Below are 12,896 nucleotides of genomic sequence, written 5' to 3'. Positions count from 1 at the left end.
CATTCTGGGTTTAGAGGCTGACATAATAGGAAAGGACTCTTGAGCTCTCCTTTTGCCTGAAATCAAGCCCAAGCAAGAAATCATATAAAATGTGTTTCAGAAACTTAAAGTATATTAGTGGAGAGTTCTCTCTACATGCTTCCCAAAGGGTTCAGACACGTTTAAAGTCTGATTGTTTACATTTTATGGTGCATAATTCAGGTGAGATGATCACCTGAAGCTATCTTTTGGTCCTTAAGTTAGCCAATTTGATAACCTAGAAATTAATGTTGAAAGTCAGTCATGAAGGAATCTCCCAACAACTTCCACTCTTGTAAGAATTTTATAATGAAGCCAGCATGCAAAACAGAGGCAGCTCAGTGAAGCTGCTTGAAGTGAGAATCAGAGCATTTGGGTTTCTGGCCAAGGGCTTTAATAACATGAACTTATTGGCTTTGCTGGAGTTCAGGAAGGTCACTCAGTTCTGTCCTCTCAGAGTCACTCATTGTTGAACCTGAAATGAAGTCTTCTTTTCTCCTTTCTGCCTATTTGAATATATCAGATTAGCATCTTCATAGGCAAAGCCTCCTATAGGAATGCTTTCTCTCTGCTGAATTCCAAATGGAACATTTGCTATGAACTTGAACTGCATGTCTGGCATTTTATCCTGAAAGAACCATACTGCCTCATTCCCTCTGGCAATCTACAAAGAATTGGGTAAAATTCAAAGGCTACATAAATACTTCTAGGAAAGAATGCTGACTAGTAAGTGTTGGAGGTCTGGCCTACAGGACTTGAAGAGTGGGGTCTCGTGAGACTTTGCAAAATCATGCAATTAGACGGGTAAAAATTCTCCTTCAGGATATAGTTCAATATTTTTAGATGACACATAGCCCATCACGATCTCATTTCTGTCTTAACGTTGCAGCCCATCTCCCTCCTTCAACTTGTGCACCGAACTTGACTCTTAGCATTTTGCTAAAATTACATTGCATTCTTTCACACCTCTATGCCTTTGAAGTAACTTTCCACTGCTTAAAAAGTACAAACTCCTGTTTAATTGGCAAACTCTGAGCAACCCTCCTGAATTCAGCTTACATGTCAACATCTCTAGGAGGCACTTCTTGGTTGACACTCCATTACGTCCTTGGGTTAAATGAACAATGCTTGTTATCCCATGGAAATGTCTTTCTACCTCTATTTTAGCACATACTGTTGTTTTGTGATTATTTGTTTGCTTGTCAATACCTCATTCCCAAATAAAATGATATATAGCTCTTTGAAGACAGGAATAATTCTATTTATGTTTTCATTCATAATTTTTTAAATTTCTTTTCTGGAACCATGGAGCTATTACTGTCACAGCTACAGTCCAAAAATTGGTACCAAGTTCTTAGTCAGCTCCTGAGCCAAATGAGAGCTATTCATGTCTGATTTCCTAAAGGAAGCCTGGTCATCCTTCCCTGAATGCTTGGTGCTTAGCCAGGGAGGGCCGTCTCGGGGATGGGAAGCCAATTTACCTCCCCACCCAATTCAGACACCTTCGTTGGGAAGAGCAGACTGCACACGCACAATGTGCTACCGGACCTGGTCAGCACAGAAAGAACATTTTGAGGGAATACTACACCCCGCCTGCTTCCAACCACTTAACCAACAGCTGGGACCACATACCTGGGACCACTGAATTACTGCTGCACTTATCTACTGATGAGAAGGGCAGGAAACACATCCTCGTTCCTAACTTTTAACTCCTAATAGAGTCTGTGGTACCAATAGGTGTTCAAGAGTGTCCTTAATGAAATCGTGCATTAAGGATAAATCTTTTTAAATTCTAATTTCCTGCAATTACAATAAAATGACATCATATCAGTTTCATTAGCCATGATAGTAAGTTATACCATGTAATTGTACAGAAATATGTCAATCAGGGCAATTTATTTGTCTCTTAAAAGAACAAGACCTTGCACGGGCTGCTAACAAAGCTTAACACATTATTCTGGCTTTTAAAGTGCTTACAATAAAGTTAAGGGTAGCCAATGCATGCTCAACTAGAATTATAACTTAAGTATAACAGTAGACATTTATTTATTTCTTAAATTGTACTAAGCCTTGTGCCATGCATACAATAAATTAGATGTGACACTGTTATTGTCCTTAAGAATCTAACACTCCAGTCTGAGAGAAAAAGAAGACATAGGTAATTAAAGTATTGTTGGAAACGTATGTTACAGAAGTATTATCCTTAAACTAAACAATCAACTGTAATAAGAAGGAAAATATGTATATTTATATAAATTTATATATATATATATAAATATAATATAATATATTAGATTATAATATAATATATATAATAGTATTTATATAATATATAATATATATTTATATAATATATTTATATAATATATATATAATATGTATCTTTAAACACCAATTTATCTAGCTTCAATCCAGATGGTTTGATCAATAATTAAATACTTTGTCTAGGCAACCAGCGGCAGATACAGTTCATCTTCAATGACATCTTCCATATTTAAAAGAACAACTTGAGGTTGCAGGGAAGAAAAAATAACTTTCCCTCTACTCTTCACAGTTCATAGCAGAAACCCCTGTAATAATAGATAAATAAGAGAAAAACAAACAAGTGTATTAACACATATAGCTCATATGTACAAGAGAGATACCCAGGGAAAAATGAGTAATTCTCAGAGGTGGCTTAGAACTTCAGCTTAGATGCTATCTTAAGCTAAAGACAAAAGAAAAGGATGTGGGAAGCCAGTTACAGGAAGCCTACTAGAAAAAGAAAAGTACACAAGTTTCATTATGCCAATTTAAGTTCCCACTTCTCCTTTAATAAGAGTTTCTTGTGATTTAGCTATTTTGCTATTCCTTGAAAGAATAGGAGACACCCTTACAAATGGAGATTTCCCTTATAAATGTAAATTTCTGTTACAAAAGAGCAACTTCTACTCTGTTTTCAGAGATTCTCCTGTGTCTGCTCTTTCTCACAATAATCAGCTCAAAATAATCCTTATTGCCAAAGAGACATATTTTGCAGCGCTACCTTTCAAGATTCTCTTACAAATAGAACTTTCTAAAATTCAACAACAGAAAGCCACAGCAACAATGACAACAACAACGAAAACAAACATACAGAGACTGAAAGTGGCCACCAGACAAAGATCACCAGGGGATAACACACAGAACTTTAGACAGTTAGGTTTCTTCTTACAACCACAAAGAGCAGCACATGGTACAGGGAAGGGAATTATGATGCCTTTCAGTGAGGGGAGTAGGAGGGCTTGTCATGGATTCGAGCTTATATTATATGAGTGAGAGAGTTCAAAGTTTATGTTACACAATTTGTGAGAGAAATCAAGGAAAAAAAGTTGCTCTAGACTGAGTGTTGCCAGGTGGTGGAGGGACAATTACATGATTGTATGTATCAATACTCGTAATTGAATAGACAAGATGAATGGAGTGGGACTAGATCTAAAACTGGTAGTCTAGCAGTCATTCATGTTGAGAAGAAAAAGGAAAGTTTCTGCATTTTGCACATTGTGCTTTTGTTTCTGTCTGTGCTCAGACATGATTACAAAGTGCTCTCTTTTGTTTTCTTCCATCAAGGCCACAGATAGATCTAATCTAGAGGTTTTCAACTATTGGCGCTATTGACATTTTGGGCCAGTTAATTATTTGTCATGGGAGTACTCCTGTGCATTGTAAGGTATTTAGCAGCACTCTGGACTTGACCCATTCCAAGCCAGAACAACCTCTGCTCCCAGTCAATACAATCAAAAATATCTCCAGACCTTGCCAAATGTCCCCTGAGGACCATAGTCTCTGGTTGAGAACCTCTGAGCTAGTCTTGTGCATGTGTTGTGTGAATTTTTAAGTTAAACAGAGAACACCACAGCTATCAACTGATAAATGTCAGGGATTTTTTTTTTTCTCTTTCAAAAATAAACAACAATAACAGCAACAACAACAAAAGCATAATTACAGGTATATAGCAAGCAATCTGGCCTTGGGAAATCTTCTGGAACTCTGAGAGCACCCTTCTTATTCAAGATTATCTGGAGGGGTGCCTGGATGATTCAGTCAGTTCAGTGTCTGACTCTTGATTTTGGCTCGGGTCATCATCTCATGGTTCCTGAGTTTAAGCCCTATGTCAGGCTCTGTGCTGACAGTGCAGAGCCCACTTGGGACTCTCTCTCTCCCTCTCTCTCTGAGCCTCCCCCCAACCTTACATGGGTCTCTGTCTTTCTCTCTCTCTCTTAAAATAAAGAAACTTAAAAAAAATCTGGAAAAAATATAAAATGTTGCTTACATCAGGGATTATTAACTAATTAACAGTGGTTAAAGAAATCATTCAGGCAACCATAGTGCACAATAGTTTACAGTCATATAAAATAATATAATAAAAAATCTAAACAACCTGCAATATGATGCCATTTTTTTACCACTAGAAAAGAGATTGGACTACCCTCCAACCTCAGTAATTCAATGTTTAGCTCACTGCTTTCTAGGTTTCTCCGTTCTTGTGTTGTTTGTTTCCCTGTATCCCATACTATACTTCTCTCACTTTGTAGCCAGCAATTTTTTTTAAACTTTTAATTTTTTGCTTTTATTTCAGACAAAGAGAAAGAGAGACAGAGAGAGAATCTTAAGCAGGCTCCTAGCTCAGTGTCAAGCCCAACGCAGGACTCAACTCAATCCCACAACCCTGGGATCATGACTTGAACCAAAATCAAGAGTCCAAATCTCAACAGGCTCAACCCTGGGATCATGACTTGAACCAAAATCAAGAGTCCAAATCTCAACTGACTGAGCCACCCAGGTGCCCCTGTAGCCAACAATTCTTATATGTTTCATGAGTGTCTACTAAATACATTTTCTTTTTTGTGTTAATACATTTTCTTGCATAAATGTACCATTTTTCTGTGTGAATATTTGACGTTTTTATTATCGTAAAACACAGTAACATGCAAATCTTAAATATGTAACTCAATAAATTTTACATGTTAGTAAAATTAGGTAAAATCAACTCAGATTAAGATCTAGACTACCTACAGCTCTACAAAGCATCTTTCAGAATCCATATTTTCCCTTACACGTAACAGAAACATCACTACTATTCTTTGTACCACCATTGATACTGATTACCTGTTTTTGAACATCTCATCAAGGACTTACACAATAAATACTCTTTTGTTTCGGAATTATTACACTTAGAATGATGTCTTGTATGTGGACTGGTCCATCATTTATCAAATCTGTGTAGAATTTCATTTTAGAGATACACCACAATTTATGTCCTTCCTCTGTTGATGGAATTTTAGGTTGCTTATAGCTTGTTAGTATTGTAAGGGGTTATAAACATTCTTGATTAGATCTTTGGTTGGACACATGGGCTTATTTGTTCTTATATATCCCTAAGAATAGAATGATTGGTAACAAGATAATATTAATTTTATAATATATTTCTAAAATGTATTCTCCAAAAAATGTATTCCATAGAGGCAAGCCATTTATTATATGATGTTTCTAGTTGCTTCACATTCTTACCAATCTTGGATATTGCCCATTTTCTTTTTTTAAGTTGGGATATCAATTAGGTATTTTGTTTGCTTATGTTTTAAATCTAACCATTCTAGCAGTTGCAAAATATTATCATATATATTCTATTTGAATATTGACTTTGTGGATTGCTTGTTTAAGCCTTCTGTCCATTTATTAAAATATGATTGTCTGTATTTTTTATAGATTTGATATAATTTTTAAATCAAATATTAAAAATTTACCTCTTTTGAATTCAAATCAAAACAACAATGAGATATCACCTGTGACCTGTTAGAGTGGCTCGTATAATAAAGATAAGAAATAATAAGTGTTGGCAAAGAAGTGGACTAAAGAGCTCTTATAAACTATTAATGGGAATGTAAATTGGTACAGCCACTATGGAAAATATTAAGGATGTTTCCTAAAAATGTAAAGTAGAAATGCCATATGATCCAGTAATTCAACTACTGGGAATTTACACAAAGAAAATGAAAACAGTAATTTAAAAATATATGCATCCCATCTTAATTATAGTATTATTTACAATAGCCAAGATATAGAAGCAATCCAAGTGTCCGTTGATAGATGAATATGGTATGTAAGTCTATGATATATACAGTAGAATATAGATAGAAGATATGGTATATATATATGCAATGGAATATTAATCTTAAAAAAAAGAATGAAACCTTGGCATTTGACCCAACATGGATGGACCAAAACGGTGTTATGCTAAGTAAACTAAGTCAGAAAAAGACAAATACTATACAATTTTCCTTACATGTGGGATCTAAAATCCAAAATAAATGAACAAAGAAGCAAACAAAAACAGAAATGGATCATAAATACAGAGAACAAACTGGTGGTTGCCAGAGGGGAAGTGGTTGGGAGAATGGGAAAATAGGTGATGCGTATAAAGAGGTACAAACTTCCAGTTATAAAATAAGTAAGTCACAGACATGAAAAGTACCACATAGGGAATATAGCCAATAATATGATAAGGTTATATAGTGACAAATAGTGACTACACTTATCCTGGTGAGCACTGAGTAATGTATGTAATTGTCAAGTTACTGTGTACACCTGAAACTAATATAATATTGTATGTCAACTATTTAATAATAATAATAATAATAATAATAATATTGGAATGATTATAGCTGTAAATCACAGAAGTATTTTAGTAAAGCACATCAAAATATGTTTAGCAAAATAATTATAATCCATTTGAATAAATGTTAAGGTATTGCATTCTTTTTTTTCTTTTTAAATTTTTATTTAAATTCCAGTTAGTTAACATACAGTGCAATATTGGTTTCAGGAGCAGAATTCAGTGATTCATCCCTTACCTACAATGCTCAGTGCTCATCACATGTACCCTCCTTAACACCCATCACCCATCTACTGATCCCCTGCCCACCTCCCTCCATGAACCCTCAGTTTTTTCTCTATCTTTAAGACACTCTTATAGTTTATTACCCTCTCTCTTTTTCTTTTTCTCCCCCATTCTATTCATTGTTTTTTAAATTGCATATACGAGTGAAATCATATGATATTTGTCTTCTTTTCACTGACTTATTTTGCTTAGTATAATACACCGTAGCTCTATCCGTGTTCCTGCAAATGGCAAGATTTCATTCTTTTTGATTACTGAGTAACATTCCATTGTGTGTATATATACCACATCTTCTTTATTCATTCATCAGTTGATGGATATTTGGGCTCTTTCCATAGTTTGGCTATTGTTGATAATGCTGCTATAAACATTGGAGTGCATGTATTCCTTCTAATCTGTATTCTTATACTTTTTGGGTAAATACCTAGTAGTGTAATTACTGGGTCATAGGGTAGTTCTATTTTTAACTTTTTGAGGAACCTTCATTCTGTTTTCCAGAGTGCCTGCACCAGTTTGCATTCCCACCAACAGTGCAAGAGGGTTCCTCTTTCTCCACATCCTCACCAAGACCTATTGTTTCTTGTGTTGTTAATTTTAGCTATTCTGACAGGTGTGAGGCGGTGTCTCATAGTGGTTTTTATTCGTATTTTACTGATGATGAGTGATATTGAGCGTCTTTTCATTGTCTGTTAGCCATCTGGATGTCTTCTTTGGAAATATGTCTATTCACGTCTTCTGTGCATTTCTTCACTGGATTATTTGTGTTTTGGGCATTGAGTTTGATAAGTTCTTTTTAGATTTTGCATACTAACACTTTATTGTATATGTCATTTGCAAATATCTTGTCGCATTCCATAGGCTGCCTTTTAGTTTTGTTGATGGTTTCCTGTCTCACATTTAAGTCTTTCATCCATTTGAAATTATATGGTGTAAGAAAGTGGTGCAGTTTCATTCTTCTGCATGTTGCTGTCCAGTTTCCCAACACCATTTTCTGAAGAGACTGCCTTTTTTCCATTGGATATTCTTTCCTACTTTGTGAAAGATCAGTTGGCCATACCTTTGTGGGTCCATTTCTAGGTCCTGTCTTCTGTTCCATTGATCTATCTGTCTGTTTTTGTATCAGTACCACACTGTCTTGATGACTACAGCTTTAAAATATAGCTGAACTCCGGAATTGTGATGCCTCCAGTTCTGCTTTTCTTTTTCAGGATTGCTTTTACTATTCAGGGTCTTCTGTGGTTCCATACAAATTTTAAGATTGTTTGTTCTAGCTCTGTGAAAAATTCTGGTGGTACTTTGATAGGGATTGCATTAAATATGTGGATGGCTTTGGGTAGTATAGATAGCTTTATGATGTTTCTCCTTCTAATCCATTAGCATGGAATATATTCATATATCTTTGTGTCTTCCTTAATTTCTTTAATCAGTGTTTTATAGTTTTTAGAGTAGTTATTTTACCCCTTTGTTTGAGTTTATTCCTTTAGTCTACTTATTAAAAGAAGCTAGATCCAAAAAAATAATAGTAAATATATATGGAGCTAATGCTTTGCAGAACTCTATGATCAGTAGACTTGGTGCATGTTAGTGGTTTGTGCCGGTGTTTTGGGAGAGGGGCATGGTGCGCTGATTCTCAGGTAGAGATGGGTCTTCAGACCACATCGGGGTGTGCTCGTGTAGTGGCTCCAATATCCATTTGATGGCGCTGTTTAGCTCATCAAGGTTGGTCCCTGCTGGTGGGCAAGGGGTGAAAATGGCTGCACCCCGATCTCATGTCTCTGGAGGAAGGAATTTGTGCCCGCCACTCCTTAGGAAGCCCTCACAGATGAGCGAACAAGCATCCTCCTGTGTCCCTGGCTTCTGTCAGATCCCTGCCTGCACCTTGTCTGTGTCTGAGCTCTCAGCCTGCCAGCTGGCACAGCTCTCCCATGTTTTATCTCTGGTGCAGCAGTGTTTCAAAAGTCAAAACTTCAGAGACTCTTGCAGTGTGGCCCCATGCTGATCATCTAGGGGGAAGGTTTTGCTGTGCTGTGGTGGTGCTGGCTTATCCCTGAAAACACTCATGTGATCATAGAGCAGTTCGAGTTTATGGTAAATCAATGCACAAAGCCAGCAACTAGGTTTGCCGTCCTCAACCCGTGTCTTTGTTCCTATGCTGGTGATGGGGGCAGCTCAGTAGTGCCCACCAGGTTTCCTGCTCCTGGATACGCCATATCACCTCTACCAAGTGCCCTCCAAACAGTGGAATTGCTTCTCTTCCTATGACCTGGAGGATCCTCAGACCGGTTGCATGATCCCAGGGCACCACCTTCCTTCCTTGCCTGAGCACCACCACCACCAGGTGCTGACTTCTGAAACTTCAGACTCTCCACTCTGCTGTTTATAAAAAACTTACAGTATTTAAACCCTCGCCTTTCTCCCAGTTGGTTTTGAGGAAGATTTTTTTCTGTGAATTCCCTTGTGTGAGTTTTCCCTCTTTTTCACTCTTTCTCTCTTTTTTTCCCCTCTCTCAGTGGTAAGGGCTCCCTCCCCTCTGCAATGCTCTTTTCTCCACTAAATCAACTCTCCTCTTTTGCTACCTTCCACAAGGTGGTCATATTTTTCTGCTTGTAGATGTGCAACTTTGTTCTCTCAGTCCTCAGATTAATTTCTTGGGAGTTCGGAATGATTTGATACTTATCTAGCTGTGTTCAAGCTTAGGGTCACCCTATTCTCATGCCATCATAACCCCCCCCCCCCCCAGGGTATTGCATTCTTTCAAAAAGGTGAAAAGACATCTTATTTATTTATTTATTTATTTATTTATTTACTAGTGTAAAATAAAGATATTTGGTTTAGTTATGACTAAAAAAAATAAGGGACTTTTCTTGATACATATATTATCAATATAGATATATTTTACGGTTTACCTTTTCAATTTCCTCACGGTGTCTTTGATGAACAAAAGTTTCAATTTAGGGGTGCCTGGATGGCTCAGTTGGTTGAGCGTCCAACTTTTGATTTTGGCTCAGGTCATGATCTCCCTGTTCGTGGGATCGAGCCCCAAGTCAGGATCTGTGCTGACAATGCTGAGTCTGTTTGGGATTCTCTCCCTCTATCTCTGCCCCTCCCCTGCCTTGCTCACTCTCCATCTCAAAATATATAGACATTTTTTTTTAAATTTAAAATAGTGCCATTCATAAATATTTTATTTATTTGTTTATTTATGTACTTATTTATTTTCGCTTAACTATGTATTGTGAACATATTCCCATGCCATGAGATATTGTTCTACAATATGATTTTTTAATGATTCATTAGCATTCCATTGTATTTTTGTCCGTAAAACAAAACTCTGATGAACATTTATTTCCACATTTTCTTTTTGTTTTGTATTGTTTTGTTTTGTATTTTTAATATTATTTAAATCCAAGTTGGTTAACATATAGTTAACATATAGTGTTTCAGGAGTAGAATTTAGTGATTCATCATTTACATATAACACTTGGTGCCCATCCCAACAAGTGCTCTCCTTAATGCCAATCACCCATTTATCCCACCCCCACCCAGCACCCCTCCAGCAACCCAACAAGTGCTCTCCTTAATGCCAATCACCCATTTATCCCACCCCCCACCCAGCACCCCTCCAGCAACCCTCAGTTTGTTCTCAGTATTCAAGAGTCTCTTATGGTTTGCCTCCCTTGGTGTTTTTATCTTATTTTTCCTTCCTTTCTCCTATGTTCATCTGTTTTGTTTCTTAAATTCCACATATGAGTGAAATCATAGGATATTTATCTTTCTGTGACTGATATTTGATGATTAGTGTTACTTGTGTCTGGTTGAACAAATCATTTCACTAAGCACATGGTCATGAAGTTGATTTCTTGCTTTTTTTTTTTAATTTATAGAAATTTTATTTTTTTAACCTGTCATATTTACTTGTATAATCAATGTGGGATTGATTTTGTATGGAGGATGAGGGAGGCTAGAATAAGATTCTTTTTTCTTTCTTTCTTTCTCTTTGTTTTGTTTTTGTTTGTTTGTTTGTTTTAATAGCCAGTTGACCTTGCACAATTTTTTGGAAAGAAGATTCTTTTCTCGTGACATTGCGATGGTGACTTGGTTGTATAGCAAATGACTGCATGTGTACAAGTTCAATTTCTTGATTTCTAATGTCTATTTTCTTCCATTGTTTTATTTATCCAATATTTTATCAATGCTATAATTTTTAGTGTAATTTTATAATAAGTCTTGAAATCTAGTAGCCTAAGACTTACAGTTTTAATTTTCTACCAAACTTCATTGGCTAATACTTAGGGTATACATTTCCATATGAATTTTGGAATCAATTGTCAATTGGTGGGGAAAAAATCTGGGATTTCTATAAAGAATTGTGATGAAGCTATAGATTAATTTTTTGGAGTTTGAAAACCTAATAACATTTAGAATTACAATCTAGAAACATGACTTTCTTTTCTATTAAGTTACTTGGAGACGATTCTCAGCTATGTTTTCTAGTTTCTATGAGAAATTCTTTCATATGTACTTTCTGTTTTCTTGATGCCTTTGTGTAAGATATTTTTTAAATTTCACTTTTAATTGTACTGCTGATACAGAGAGATGCAATTGAGCTTTGTATATTGAACTTATTTGTATATTAGCTCTTTGTTAAACTCATTTATTATATCAAATAATTTATGTGAATATTTTCAGGGGGACAGATGTTTTATGTATGTAATTATATCATCTACAATAATGACAATTTCCTTTTTTATCATACCACACTTTATAATTTTTCTTTTGCTTTTTGTAATTATATTGCACTTACCAGTGTCTCATAAAGCATTGAATACAAGTATTTATAGGAATAGTCTTGCCTTGCTACTATGAAAATGGTAGTTAATATTTTTCTATACCTATAATTTTTTTCTCTACATTATTTTCTTTATACCTTATCAAATTTAAGATCTCCTCACCTATTCCTAAGTTGATAAAAATTATTATAAATGCAGTAACAGATTTTATCAAAGTGTTCTATGCATCTGTTGAAATACTCATATCATTTATCTCTTTTCTCTTCCACATTTTTACATTTAATTGCTTAATATTCCAATGTTAAACCACCTTGCATTCTTGATAATAGTTTCCTCTAGGTAATAGGATCTCTTTTTTAATATATTGTTACATCAAAATAGCTCATATTTGAAATTGTCTTTGCATTTATTTTCCTCTAGGTAATAGGATCTCTTTTTAATATATTGTTGCATCAAAATAGCTCACATTTGAAATTGTCTTTGCATTTATTTTCATAGGGGATAAAGGTTTATCTTTTTTCCTTTCTGTAATGTCTTTGTAAGATTTTGGTATCAAGGTTATGCTAGTCTCATAAGTAAATTTAAACAGTATGTCTTTCTACAGAGTTTTTGATAGATTTAAATTATTTCCTACCTGAATTTTGAAAAAAAAATACCAGTGTCATTATTTATTTCAGAATGGGGAATATCTTAGTTCTGGGATCAACTTATTTTAAAATTTTTAAAAGATATAGATTTTTATATTTCTTTTTGTGTGTGTTTTCTTTTAATTTGTGATCAGGGAATTTCATAAAAATCATCTTCAAATATATTAACATAATGTTGGAGGATCTGTAGTGATGTTATTTCATTCTACTATAGGTAATTTCATGTTTCTCTATTTTTTTCTTTGATGAGGTTTGCTTAGGATTCATGGGTTTCAATCCCCCCCCCCCAAAGGACCAATTTTAGCTTTATCCATTTTCTTTATTTACCTGTTATATATTTTATTGATTTCTTGTCTTACCTTTATGATTTTCTTTCTGTGGATTTAATTTGTTGTTCTCTTTTGGCTCTTGATATAGAAATTTAGGCTGTTGGTTATTTTTAACTTTTCTTATTTCCTAATACAAGCATTTGGAGATATATATTTTGCTTTCAATATTGCTTTAACTCCATATTAAATACCC

General features: G+C 35.1%; 1 pseudogene; it reads right to left on the bottom strand.

Moving 5' to 3' along the window:
• Positions 1 to 1,708, bottom strand: part of LOC113595125 (sorting nexin-19-like) — an 86,139-nt pseudogene extending 84,431 nt beyond the window's left edge.
• Positions 1,709 to 12,896: the final 11,188 nt, after the last annotated feature.

The sequence above is a fragment of the Acinonyx jubatus genome, chromosome C1 (assembly GCF_027475565.1).
Source record: "Acinonyx jubatus isolate Ajub_Pintada_27869175 chromosome C1, VMU_Ajub_asm_v1.0, whole genome shotgun sequence".
Classification (NCBI taxonomy): Eukaryota; Metazoa; Chordata; class Mammalia; order Carnivora; family Felidae; genus Acinonyx; species Acinonyx jubatus.
This window is presented reverse-complemented; position numbering and strand designations above follow the sequence as displayed.